Here is a 13,365-nt window from a genome sequence, read left to right on the forward strand (position 1 = left end):
ATAATAAGAAAAATGAATGAAATGCTGCCATAAACAACATGATGAGTGAATCTCAACACAGTTTGGAGTCAAAGAAATTAGACACAAAGAAAACATACTGTATGATTTTACATAAAGTTCAAAAACTGAGAAAATATTCTATGGCAGTACAAGTCTTAGGTAAGCAGTCTTCCCTGGAGAGGAGGAGGACACGGCTATTGGGAGGCAATAGTGATTCTGTGGTGCTGTGAATGTTCTCTTTGTAGATCTGGGTTGGAGAACATGACCTAGGTATACATTTATTGTTTGTACTTTGTTCTCTATTATTATCCTTAAATAATAATGTTTCGTGAAAAAATAGTATTCATCTAAGCATTTCTTTCCCTGACATAGCATTTCTTAGCATTTCTTAGCACTTCTTTCCCCTGAAAAAATGAGTGAACAATGAGACTGCTATGGAGCAGGACCTTACAGAGCCTTCTCAGGAGAGACCACCCTCATTTCCTCCACCTGCCTCTGTTTGTAGAAAAACCTAGCTAAAGAATAAATTTGATCACAGAAATGAAAAAAAAAATCAGAAACAAAGGAAAAGAGTCAAATAGGACAAAATAATAATAGTTTGCCCTAAACAAATTCAAGGACCTTTAGTTCCTTCTCATGGGCTCTAGATAACATTCTGAGCCATATCTTTTGAGCTATTTTGCAGATACTGAAATCCCAAACAGGTGGTAGCAATCAATCACATGATGACTAGACTAGTGGGATGCCATTCCCTTCTCCAGGAGATCTTCCCAAACCAGGGATCAAACCCGAGACTCTTGCATTGCAGGCAGGTTCTATACCATCTGTGCCAACAGGGAAGTTCACAATCTTCATCTTACACAATTCCAAGATTGGCCTCAAGGAAATGGGAACAGACCAACACTAGAACTGATGGTTAACTGTAATTCAAACAATAAAAGTGACACTGATCAGACTTATTTCAAGATGATTATCGGAGCTAGCTGTGCTATTCTGCAGGTAACCTGTCCCTGACTTCCACCTGTGCACTCCTGAAATTCCCATTTAAAAACACTCACCCCTGATCAGCAAGGAGGAGCTGGTTCTTTGGTACATTAGTCCTCTGTCTCCCCAGAACTGCTGGTTTCCTCAACAAAGCTGTCTTTAATTTTACCCCACACTTGTCTCTCAGTATTGGATTCTTGAGTAATGAGCAGCTGAAACCTGAGTTCACTAACAAGATTAAACATTAACTACAGAATATCTTTCTTTTTAAGCCTGATTTCCCTTACTCTCTGCTCTGGGGAAATTTCACTCCAGGAGCATCCTAAGTATAGTAGTCCTTTCCCTCTCTTACCTGAGCAGATCACAGACGCTGTGTTACCATGGGAACAGTCAGGAACACCCAGGACAGTCACAGGGCATTTCCATAGGAAGGACTCAGTCCCTGAGCAGTGAAACCGGGCTTTCCAGAGTTGATCACTTCCTTCTGCTCCGTTTGGGGTGGAGATGGCGACTCCACAGCCGAGCTGACGACAGACAACATTGGCATTGGCCAGACTCCAGTGGGAGGCACACAGCGCTCTCCATTGCCCAAAAATGTTCATCTCCACCTGCCCCTCACACTGAGAGGAGCTGTTTGTCACTAGCCGGACATCTGTGTACACTGATAGAAACAGACAGGATTTCAGAAAAATCTTATTTCCTTTTTAGCTTGAATTGAGTGTACACAGAGGCTAAATCCTGACGTGCATCTCACCTGAACAGACAACCTGAACAGCTCCACTGTGGTGACAAGTACCCCCTGGACAGGGCACTCTGGGGCAGACCCACAGCTCAGGCTCCTCCCCCTCACACCTGAACTCTTCAGCCCAGTACCGGACATTGGACTCTCTGAAGGGCACCTGTCCCAGGACAGACACAGCCTTGCCACACGCCAGCTCTGCACAGATGACCTGGGCAGTGGGGAGTGTGAAGTTTCCATCAGATACTGGGATCCAGGCTTCTCCAGAATACACTTCTACTCGTCCTGAGCAGAGTCCATCCCCTCCAGCCAGACGCACAAATCCTAAGAGAAACAAAGAACAACAAACCCAGTGAGTGTTCATGAACCTGGCTTGATGATTGTAGACAACATCTCACAGGCAATGGTGTGAAAGGTTTTCTTTTCACAGTGGAATAAGACGGGATACGAAGAGAGAATTTGACTGTCATTGTCAAATTGCATTTTCATGAGCGAGTTTCTGAAGAGATATCCAGAAGGATTGCAGGGTCAGTTTGGAATGGCTGGATCATGAGAATATATGGTTAGGAATGTTAATTCTTATCTGTGGGCCTGGAAACTACAAGGCCCAAAGAAACTGCACAGTGGTAAACATCCAAACTTGAGTGCAGAGTTGAACTAACTGAGAGTGAAAAAAGATCATGGGATTCGAGAAGTTAGAGGCCTAAGAGCCAGAGAAGTTTAGAAGGTCATCCTGAAATTTCTGGGGCTAGAATTTTGGGCAGTTTTCTCTGAGCCAATATTCAAGTCACTGGGGATGGGAACATCATGTGGGCTGGATCTGAGTGCAGGCATTAGGTCACAATTAGGTAACCTAATTGTGAAAGAAGTTGTTCACAGATAAGTTTGAAAATGACGAAAGTTCAGAGAGTCATAGGAGAGGGAGGGAATGATCCTAGCCATCTTTTTAAAAACCTAGGATTTATGGAGAAGGAAATGACAACCCACTCCAGTGTTCTTATCTGGAGAATCCCAGGAATGGGGGAGCCTGGTGGGCTGCCGTCTATGGGGTTGCACAGAGTCGGACACGACAAAAGCTACTTAGCAGCCTGAACACACCTGAGAGAAAGTGGAGTCTCAGTGGGATTATGCAAGACAACTGAGTTAGTTGAGTACTTCATCCTAGACATGAGATTCTTAGCAAATGTGAAGGAGTGATGATAATTTAATATATTCTAACCCCAGGTCAGTACGTGCCCAATATGCTATTGGAGGTCAGTGGAGAAATAACTCCAGAAAGAATGAAGGGGTGGAGCCAAAGCAAAAACAATACCCAGCTTGGATGTGACTGGTGATAGAGGCAAGGTCCGATGTTGTAAAGAGCAATATTGCATAGGAACCTGGAATGTCAGGTCCATGAATCAAGGCAAATTGGAAGTGGTCAAACAAGAGATGGAAAGAGTGAACATTGACATTCTAGGAGTCAGCGAACTAAAATGGACTGGAATGGGTGAATTTAACTCAGATGACCATTATATCTACTACTGCAGGCAGGAATTCCTCAGAAGAGATGGAGTAGCCATCATGGTTAACAAAAGAGTCCGAAATGCAGAACTTGGATGCAATCTCAGAAACAACAGAATGATCTCTGTTCCTTTCCAAGGAAAACCATTCAATATCACAGTTATCCAAGTCTATGCCCCAACCAGTAATGCTGAAGAAGTTGAAGTTGAACGGTTCTAAGAAGACCTACAAGACCTTTTAGAACTAACACCCAAAAAAGATGTCCTTTTCATTATAGGGGATTGGAATGCAAACCTGGGAAGTCAAGAAACACCTGGAGTAACAGGCAAATTTGGCCTTGGAATGGGAATGAAGCAGGGGAAAGAATAATGGAGTTTTGCCAAGAAAATGCACTGGTCATAGCAAACACCCTCTTCCAACAACACAAGAGAAGACTCTACACATGGACATCACCATACTTTCAACAGAGAAATCAGACTGATTATATTCTTTGCAGCCAAAGATGGAGAAACTCTACACAGTCAACAAAAACAAGACCGGGAGCTGACTGTGGCTCAGATCATGAACGCCTTATTGTCAAATTCAGACTCAAATTGAAGAAAGTAGGGAAAACCGCTAGACCATTCAGGTATGACCTAAATCAAATCCCTTATTATTATACAGTGGAAGTGAGAAATAGATTTAAGGACCTAGATCTGATAGATAGAGTGTCTAATGAACTATGGAATGAGGTTCGTGACATTGTACAGGAGACAGGGATCAAGACCATCCCCATGGAAAAGAAATGCAAAAAAGCAAAATGGCTGTCTGGGAAGGCTGTACAATTAGCTGTGAAAAGAAGAGAAGCGAAAAGCCAAGGAGTAAAGGAAAGATATACGCATCTGAATGCAGAGTTCCAAATAATAGCAAGAACAGATAAGAAAGCCTTCCTCGCTGATCAATGCAAAGAAATAGAGGAAAACAACAGAATGGAAAAGACTAGAGATCTCTTCAAGAAAATTAGCAATACCAAGGGAATATTTCATGCAAAGATGGGCTCGATAAAGAACAGAAATGGTATGGACCTAAAGAAGCAGAAGATATTAAGAAGAGGTGACAAGAATACAGAGGAACTGTACAAAAAAGATCTTCATGACCTGGATAATCACGATGGTGTGATCACTCATCTAAAGCCAGACATCATGGAATGTGAAGTCAAGAGGGCCTTAGAAAGCATCACTACAAAAAAAGCTAGTGGAGGTGATGGAATTCCAGTTGAGCTATTTCAAATCCTGAAAGATGGATCTGTGAAAGTGCTGCAATCATTATGCCACCAATTTGGAAAACTCACCTGTGGCCACAAGACTGGAAAAGGTCAGTTTTCATTCCATTCCGAAAGAAAGGCATTGCCGTAGAATGCTCACACTACCACACAATTGCACTCTTCTCACATGCTAGTAAGGTAATGCTCAAAATTCTCCAAGCCAGGATTCAGCAATACGTGAACCATGAACTCCCTGATGTTCAAGCTGGTTTTAGAAAAGGCAGAGGAACCAGAGATCAAATTGCCAATATCCGCTGGATCATGGAAAAAGCAAGAGACTTCCAGAAAAACATCTATTTCTGTTTTATTGACTATGCCAAAGCCTTTGACTGTGTGGATCACAATAAACTGTGGAAAATTCTGAGAGAGATGGGAATGCCAGACCACCTGACCTGCCTCTTGAGAAATCTGTATGCAGGTCAGGAAGCAACAGTTAGAAATGGGCATGGAACAACAGACTGGTTCCAAATAGGAGGAGTCCGTCAAGGCTGTATATTGTCACCCTGCTTATTTAACTTATATGCAGAGTATATCATGAGAAACGCTGGACTGGAAGAAACACAAGCGGGGATCAAGATTGCCGGGAGAAATATCAATATCCTCAGATATGCAGATGACACCACCCTTATGGCAGAAAGTGAAGAGGAACTAAAAAGTCTCTTCTCTTGAAGAAAGTGAAAGAGGAGAGTGAACAAGTTGGCTTAAAGCTCAACATTCAGAAAACAAAGATCATGGCATCCGGTGCCATCACTTCATGGGAAACTGATGGGGAAACAGTGGAAACAGTGTCAGACTTTATTTTGGGGGGTTCCAAAATCACTGCAGACGGTGACTGCAGCCATGAAATTAAAAGACACTTACTCCTTGGAAGAAAAGTTATGACCAACCTAGATAGCATATTCAAAAGCAGAGACATTACTTTGCCAACTAAGGTCCGTCTAGTCAAGGCTATGGTTTTTCCAGTAGTCATGTAGGGATGTGAGAGTTGGACTGTGAAGAAGGCTGAGCGCCGAAGAATTGATGCTTTTGGACTGTGGTGTTGGAGAAGACTCTTGAGAGTCCCTTGGACTGCAAGGAGATCCAATCAGTCCGTTCTGAAGGAGATCAGCCCTGGGATTACTTTGGAAGGAATGATGCTAAAGCTGAAACTCCAGTACTTTGGCCACATCATGCGAAGAGTTGACTCATTGGAAAAGACTCTGATGCTGGGAGGGATTGGGGGCAGGATGAGAAAGGGACGACAGAGGATGAGATGGCTGGGTGGCATCACTGACTTGATGGACGTGAGTCTGAGTGAACTCCGGGAGTTGGTGATGGACAGGAAGGCCTGGCGTGCTGCGATTCATGGGGTCGCAAAAAGTTGGACACGACTGAGTGACTGAACTGAACTGAACTGAACACTATATGCCAACTGCATATTCCTTTCCTATTTGGATTTCTGAGGTAAGAAGCCAGCAAGCTACAATAAAGGGGAGTGAGAGGAAGATAGCAGAGAGCAAACAAGCCATATATATTTTAGAGATTTCTAAACTGCAAAAGCCTCAATAGTGTTGAAACATAGGTTTGGAAACCAAATACTTGTTCAGCAAGATTTTAACACCTTTTATCCCCTATGCTTCTCCCATTTTCACCTAACACTGCTACCCTTTCCCAATTCCCCCAATGCAGAAAAGAAGAAATGATCTTAAGAGCTACAAATAGATGGAAAGGACACTCCAAAAGGGAAGAACTTCTGTAGGGAGTGAGGTGGGGTGAGTGGTAGGTTAAATGGGGAGTGGATGGAGTATGAGAGAGAGACCAAGGAAAAGACTCATGATCATGATTTCATCCTTCAGGGACCCTATTTGGACAGAGAAAAGGTAATCCAATGGGGAAAAAAACCTACAAATCATAAAGAACAATTTTTAAAATAATTTGCCTGGTTTCTGAGTGTGCTCATGGTTATGCATGTAATGGTGGAATCTGTCCTGGTCAAGGACTCTAAGTACATTAAGTATGTGAACTTTGAAGTCTCAAAAAGAATGATGTAACAGAATAAAAATCTACTAGAGAGAGCAGGAGAGAACAGAAAAGACACCACAGAAATCAAAGAATTAAAGGATTAGCCTGACCACTGATATAAGAATGAATGATGAGGGAAGGATGATCTGCTCGCCTTTTATTATTTATCCATTTCCATCTCCCCAGAGAGGCCCAGGTTAGGAGCCCTAGCCTCCCCTGGCTTGGAGTTTGGTTACATGCTACGCATTCTAATTAAAGCATTTTTATCTAACTGGCTGTTTTTGTTGCTCAGTCACTCAGTCGTGTTTGACTCTTTGTGACCCCATGGACTGCAACCCTCCAGGCTTCCCTGTCCTTCACTATCTCCCTGAGTTTACTCAGACTCATATCCATTGAGTCATTGATGCCATCCAACCATCTCAGTCTCTGTCATCCCCTTCTTCTCCGGTCTTCAATCTTTCCCAGCCTCAGGGTCTTTTCCAATGAGTCATTTCTTCTTATCATGTGGCCAAAGTATTGGAGCTTCAGCTTCGGCATACATCCTTCCAATGAGTTATTCAGGGTTGATTTCCTTTAGGATTGACTGATTTGATCTCCTTGCTGTCCAAGGGACTCTCCAGAGTCTTCTCCAGCACCACAGTTCAAAAGCATCAATTCTTTAGCGCTCAGCCTTCTTTATGATCCAACTCTCACGTCCATACATAACTACTGGGAAAAAAACCATAGCTTTGACTATGTGGACATTTGTCACAAAGTAATGTCTCTGCTTTTTAACATGCTGACTTGGTTTGTCAAAGCTTTTCTTCCAAGGAGCAAGCGTCTTTTAATTTCATGGCTGCAGTCACAGTCTACAGTGATTTTGGAGCCCAAGAAAATAAAGTCTGTTGCAGTTTCCATTTTTTCCTCATCTCTTTGCCATGAAGTGATGGGACTGGATGCCATGATATTAGTTTTTTGAATGTGGAGTTTCAAGCCAGCTTTTTCACTCTTCTCTTCCACTTTCATCAAGAGGCTCTCCTCTGTTCCTCTTTACTTTCTGCCATTAGGGTGGTGTCATCTGCATATCTGAGGTTATTGATATTGTTATTATAATTCTATGAGATTAAAAATTTAGAAAGAACAAGAAAAAGGTATTTCTTGTATTCTGTTTTATATACCCTGATACATGTGAAATATTCAAATATATGCTGAATACTCAATAAAGTCTTATACATATCAGGATAGAGACTTCTGAGATATAGTATATCTTTTTTATTTTCTCCTTGATTTTAAAGTTTCCATGGAAGAATAACTGTGTGATAATTCCAAGAAAATTATTAAATAGAAGGCAGATGTGAGTGAAGATATTAAATATAGTAAAGACATATCCTTGTCTGGTCTCTTGCTGTGTACACATCCTGTGTCCTTAGCCACACGTAGCATCCTTCACACCACACTTGGCCCCTCAGTGCTGCTCAGAGAACCTCACACTTGCCTTCATCGGCTCCCACTGCCATTCTCCTTCCTCCCAGCTACTATAAAACCTTTCCCAACTTCTTCAAAAATTATATTTGTCCACTTACTCCAAATAAGCCCTCAAATGCAATTCTCTTATATCATTGAAGTCATCAAATATAAACTATATAATCTCTTACATAAAACACAGAAATTCAAGTTTTATTACCACCACCTTTGACTTGTCAGTGCATGGCTAAGTGTTCCTCCAAAGTTTACATTTATACAGATATTTTAGAGGAAAATTTTGAGAGAGAAACTTTTCTAGTAACAATGGAAGAATATATGACTCAGAGCATTCCATCAGCAATTCTCTACCATCAAAGAACAATGAACATTTATGTCTAAATTTGCAAAGGAATCTTGAAATCTGGCACAAATCCATAAGACTCTCTGATCTGTTAAATGATAACCCCTGTAGGGATACCCTCTATACATGTAAATGATATCCTCCTATAGTAGGAGTAGCCTCCACTCATACTAACCCAGTGCAAAATAATGTCTCACACTGTCTGTATAGAAACAACTCCACCCAGGAAAGTACATCCTCATTTTTTGTCCCTCCCACTCATAGCCTTCCTGTGCAAAGGGAGTGTGTATGTGGCTGTTAGCAAATGTTTCACTCTTACAAAAAGTGAATTATGAAAAAAAATGATGAGGATTTATTTAACCGGGAGAATAAGTAAAGCTATTTTGGTGTCAGGTAAGAGCACTGGAGAAGAACAGAATAGCAGAGACTTGTAAGAGGAAAGTATATGAAGCTCTTTGCTCACAGCTACAGGGCACTCAGGGAGGATGGGTAGTTGTCTTGGTCATCTCTAGCTCACCAGTCCGCTATTGTCCCTCTGATCAGACACCAGCTTTCTTGGAACTTTCCATTCTCCTAGCTGGTGGGCATGAACTGACCATACCTGAGCAGATGACTCCTGCATCGTTGCTGTGATCACAGTAGTGCTTCCCCCAGCCCCAGGAAGAGCACCTCCACACGTGGGACTCCTTTCCTGTGCACTTCAGGTTGTTCAGCCAAATGGGCCCTGATCCCGCCCCAAAGGAAGAAGAGAGAGTGGCTTTGAGGGCTTTTCCACAGCCCAGCTGTCTGCACACCACGCGGGCATCATCCAGGTCCCAGCTGTAATCACAGATGGTGCCCCAGGAGCCCTGGTCAAGGATCTCCACTCTCCCGGCGCAGGGACCGCCCCCGTCCACCAGGCGGAGCTGTCTGCTACCTGAGGAGAGAGAAATGGGACACCGGGCATTGACATGGAGAATGAGAAGGGTCTTCTGTCCTGTGGGACCCTCACCTGAGCAGTAGGAGGCGCTCTCCTCTGAGGCTGCAGACTCTTCTGGTTCTGATATGGGTCTTTGCATTCGTGCAGAAGGCAATGGCAACCCACTCCAGTACTGCCTGGACAATCCCATGGACAGAGGAGCCTGGTAGGCTGCAGTCCATGAGATCGCTAAGAGTCTGACAAGACTGAAGCGACTTAGCAGCGGCAGCAGCAGCATTGCACTGGGGCAGCAGCTGGGTCTGGTTTCTTACAGAAGTGGCAAGAGAATTAATAAGGTTGAAAAGTAGGAGGAAAGGTTAAAAAAAAAAAAGAGTAGGTAAAGAAAAGTTAAATAATGTCTATCTGTGCTGCACTTTAAGTAAATACTGAAGTAGAGAATTAAACCTAAAATTTTCCACTTCCAGGGAGAATGGAGGAGTTCACAGCAGGCCAATGTGTCTTGCTCGGTCTTTCTAGATACAACTTTAAAAGCTGGAAAATGTTTTTTAAGAAAGAGTAAACGTATTCGACATTTGTTAACACAACATGGACTAAATATGCTAAAATTCTAAAGAGTGGAGATTATTTCAATGTTAGCCCAGGTCTATAGCTTCTTTTTCTCTGTGGGAATTTGCCAGTTCATTGCATAATTTAATGATTCAGAATCTGGGCTCCGACAAGCAGAGGACTACTGTTGTGACAGGAAGCCAGGATAATCTGGGGGTTACCTGGTGCTGGAGAGACAAAATTAGAGTCTTGAGAGCCTCTCTCACACAGCACGTTTTCTCCTCAAATCTTTGCCCCATATATAAGCTGTGAAGGGCAGAAAGCTAGAGAACTATATAAAAAGACTTGGAAAGCTGAGTCTTTCTCATTATTTTGAGTACTTAGCTACCAAAGAATATAGGCTCTGAACTGAAATCTCTGAAAGCCTATGTCATAGGGACAGAGAAGTCAGAGGTGGAATGAGTGCTACCAAAACTGCAACCCATACTTGTTACAGCTCAGTTTTAGGTTATATTTAGATGTTTGGGTGATACACACCCCTCCCCCCTACCTGCATAGGAAAACAAAGGGCAAATCCTTTCAGGTGTTAGAAAATGTATCAAGAGTATCTTACTTTCTCATATATAATTTATAGCACTCAATAAAAAGTGACATGACATTTGAGAAACTAGGATAACATGACAAATGACCAAAGTGAAAAAAGATAAGAGAATGCAGAGACACACATGATAGAAATGCTGGACTCAGCAGATAAGGGTTTTAACTACAATCAATGTATTTAGGGGAAAAGAGAGAAGAAGAGAATAAACAGGTAAAAATATGAAAAAAATAACAAATAATTATAAATAAATAAAAGTGTTTAAGGAACTATTGCCAACCTAAAATAAAATATCTAGGTTTAAAAAGTGAATGAATAAGTTAAAACAATTTTATATAGAACTTAGAATACAGTGATTAGAGGAGTCCGGTGACTGCAGCCATGAAATTAAAAGACGCTTACTCCTTGGAAGGAAAGTTATGACCAACCTAGATAGCATATTCAAAAGCAGAGACATTACTTTGCTGACTAAGGTCCATCTAGTCAAGGCTATGGTTTCCCAGTAGTCATGTATGGATGTGAGAGTTGGACTGTGAAGAAGGCTGAGTGCCAAAGAATTGATGCTTTTGAACTGTGGTGTTGGAAAAGACTCTTGAGAGTCCCTTGGACTGCAAGGAGATCCAATCAGTCCATTCTGAAGGAGATCAGCCCTGGGATTTCTTTGGAAGGACTGATGCTAAAGCTGAAACTCCAGTATGTTGGCCACCTCATGTGAAGGGTTGACTCATTGCAAAAGACTCTGATGCTGGGATGGATTTTGGGCAGGAGGGAAGGGGACGACAGAGGATGAGATGGCTGGATGGCATCACTGACTCAATGGGCGTAAGTTTGAGTGAACTCTGGGAGTTGGTGATCAACAGGGAGGCCTGACATGCTGCGATTCATGGGGTCGCAGAGTCGGACATGACTGAGTGACTGAACTGAACTGAACTGAAAGATGAGAGATGAGAAAGAGAAGAGAGAGGAGGAGGAGAGGGAGAAGAGATACAGAGACAGACAGACAGAACTGCAGAAGTAATATCTGAAGGTATAACAATAGAGAATTTTAAAAAAAATAAATGGAGGAGTATGAAAACCCCCACTCCTAGTAAAGCTGCTGAAAATCAAAAGGAAAAAGGAAAATCTAGAATTATAACAGATTTATTTAATACAAAAGGAGGGGGGAAAAGGAGATAAAAAGGAACATAAAGCATGTGGATCAATTAAAAGCAAATGGCAGATACCAACACATCAATATCAGTAACTGCATTTACAGTGAATGGATTAAGATAAAACAACATTGACACAAATGTTACTTGCAAAATGCCCACCTTATATTATGAAAGTAAAGAATGGTTGAAAGTAAAATGATGGAAAAAATGTACTAACTGTAACAAAACTGGAGTAGCTACATCGATGTCCCAGAAAGTAGACTTTAAGCCAAGATACACTGAATTACAGAGGGAATTTTCATGATTTAATGAGATGCACCCTTAATAAAGATATTTTAGACAACAAAATTCAAGAAAGGTAACAGAACATAGCTTAGAAACATACTTGACAGAGTGAAAAGAAGAAATAGACAAAATCACAATCAAAATGGGGGATTATTAGCAGATCTTTTTCAGTAGCATGCAGACCAAACATACAAAAAACAGAGAAGAATTCAGTAGATGTACAACAACATAGTCAGCACATTTAACTAAGTAACACATAGAGCAACGCACCCAACACCGCAAGAGTTCACATTACTGTAAATGCACTCGGAACTTTTATCAAAGTGACAGTATGATAGGACAAAATCTTTCACTCTTTGAATTCATACAGAATATTTACTCTGACCAGGTGGAATAAAATTAAAAACTAATAAGGAAATATTTATAGCCACCTCTATTTGGGGAAATTCAGCAAGATCCTTCCAAACAGGACCTGAGTATGGGAATAAATTTAAAACATTAAATATTGTGAAATAGTGATAATAAACACAAAATAATGGTATGATAAATTCTTCTAATGAAACTCAATTAGTGTCTAAGGGAAGTTTGCAGCTGCTGCTAAGTCACTTCAGTCGTGTCTGACTCTGTGCGACCCCAAAGACGGCAGCCCACCAGGCTCCCCTGTCCCTATGATTCTCCAGGCAAAAACACTGGAGTGGGTTGCCATTTCCTTCTCCAAAGGGAAATTTATACCCTATGCTTACCTTTTTTTCCATTAATTTTTGTTCCTTTTTTTAGAATTAACTAACATTCTACATTCTTTAGACCCTCTCATCTAGTTTCTTAATTGGAATCTTACTGTTTTCACTTTCAGTCTTTCCTCTTATCTAAATCAAGGGAAGTTTAAAAAAGTAAGATCCCAATTAAGAAACTAGATGAGAGGGTCTAAAGAATGTAGAATGTTGGGGTTAACATGTGTCAGATGATACCTCTTTGTGGTTTTAATTTACATTTCCCTGATGACTGACAATGTCAAGCATTTTTTCATATACCTATTGCCCTTTGCATGTCTTCTTTAGAGAAATGTCTATTCAAGCCTTTGGCCAATTTTTTAATTGAGTTATTAGGTTTTAAGTTTGTTGAGGTTTTTTTTTCCCCCTTAAGTTATAGGAGTTCCTTATTATGTTTGGAAATTAATACCTTATATAATTTGTGCTAGCTTGGTTTTTCACTCTGTTGATCTTTCATTTGGTTTGTGGAAGCTTTTTATTTGATATATTCCCACTTGTCTGTTTTTGCTTTGTTGCCTGTACTTTTGATGTCATATCCATGAACTCATGAAACTATGTGCTTTTATTTTGTCATGGAGCTAAGATATCACATATCTAAAATGCAATTCTTACCTGGTGACGATGTTATACCATCTCACATAGTAAAATCAATTCAGATAAATAAATAAATTTGAAATTAGGTTTTGAATATTCTTTAGTGGAACTATAAAACTGTTTGCAGAAAATAGACCTTGAGCTAAGATATCACATATCTAAAATCCA

At 41.0% G+C, this 13,365-nt stretch overlaps 1 pseudogene; it reads right to left on the bottom strand.

Moving 5' to 3' along the window:
* Positions 1-13,365, bottom strand: part of LOC132659492 (antigen WC1.1-like) — a 63,342-nt pseudogene that overhangs the window by 27,940 nt on the left and 22,037 nt on the right.

This window comes from Ovis aries, chromosome 3, assembly GCF_016772045.2.
Source record: "Ovis aries strain OAR_USU_Benz2616 breed Rambouillet chromosome 3, ARS-UI_Ramb_v3.0, whole genome shotgun sequence".
In the NCBI taxonomy this organism is placed as follows: Eukaryota; Metazoa; Chordata; class Mammalia; order Artiodactyla; family Bovidae; genus Ovis; species Ovis aries.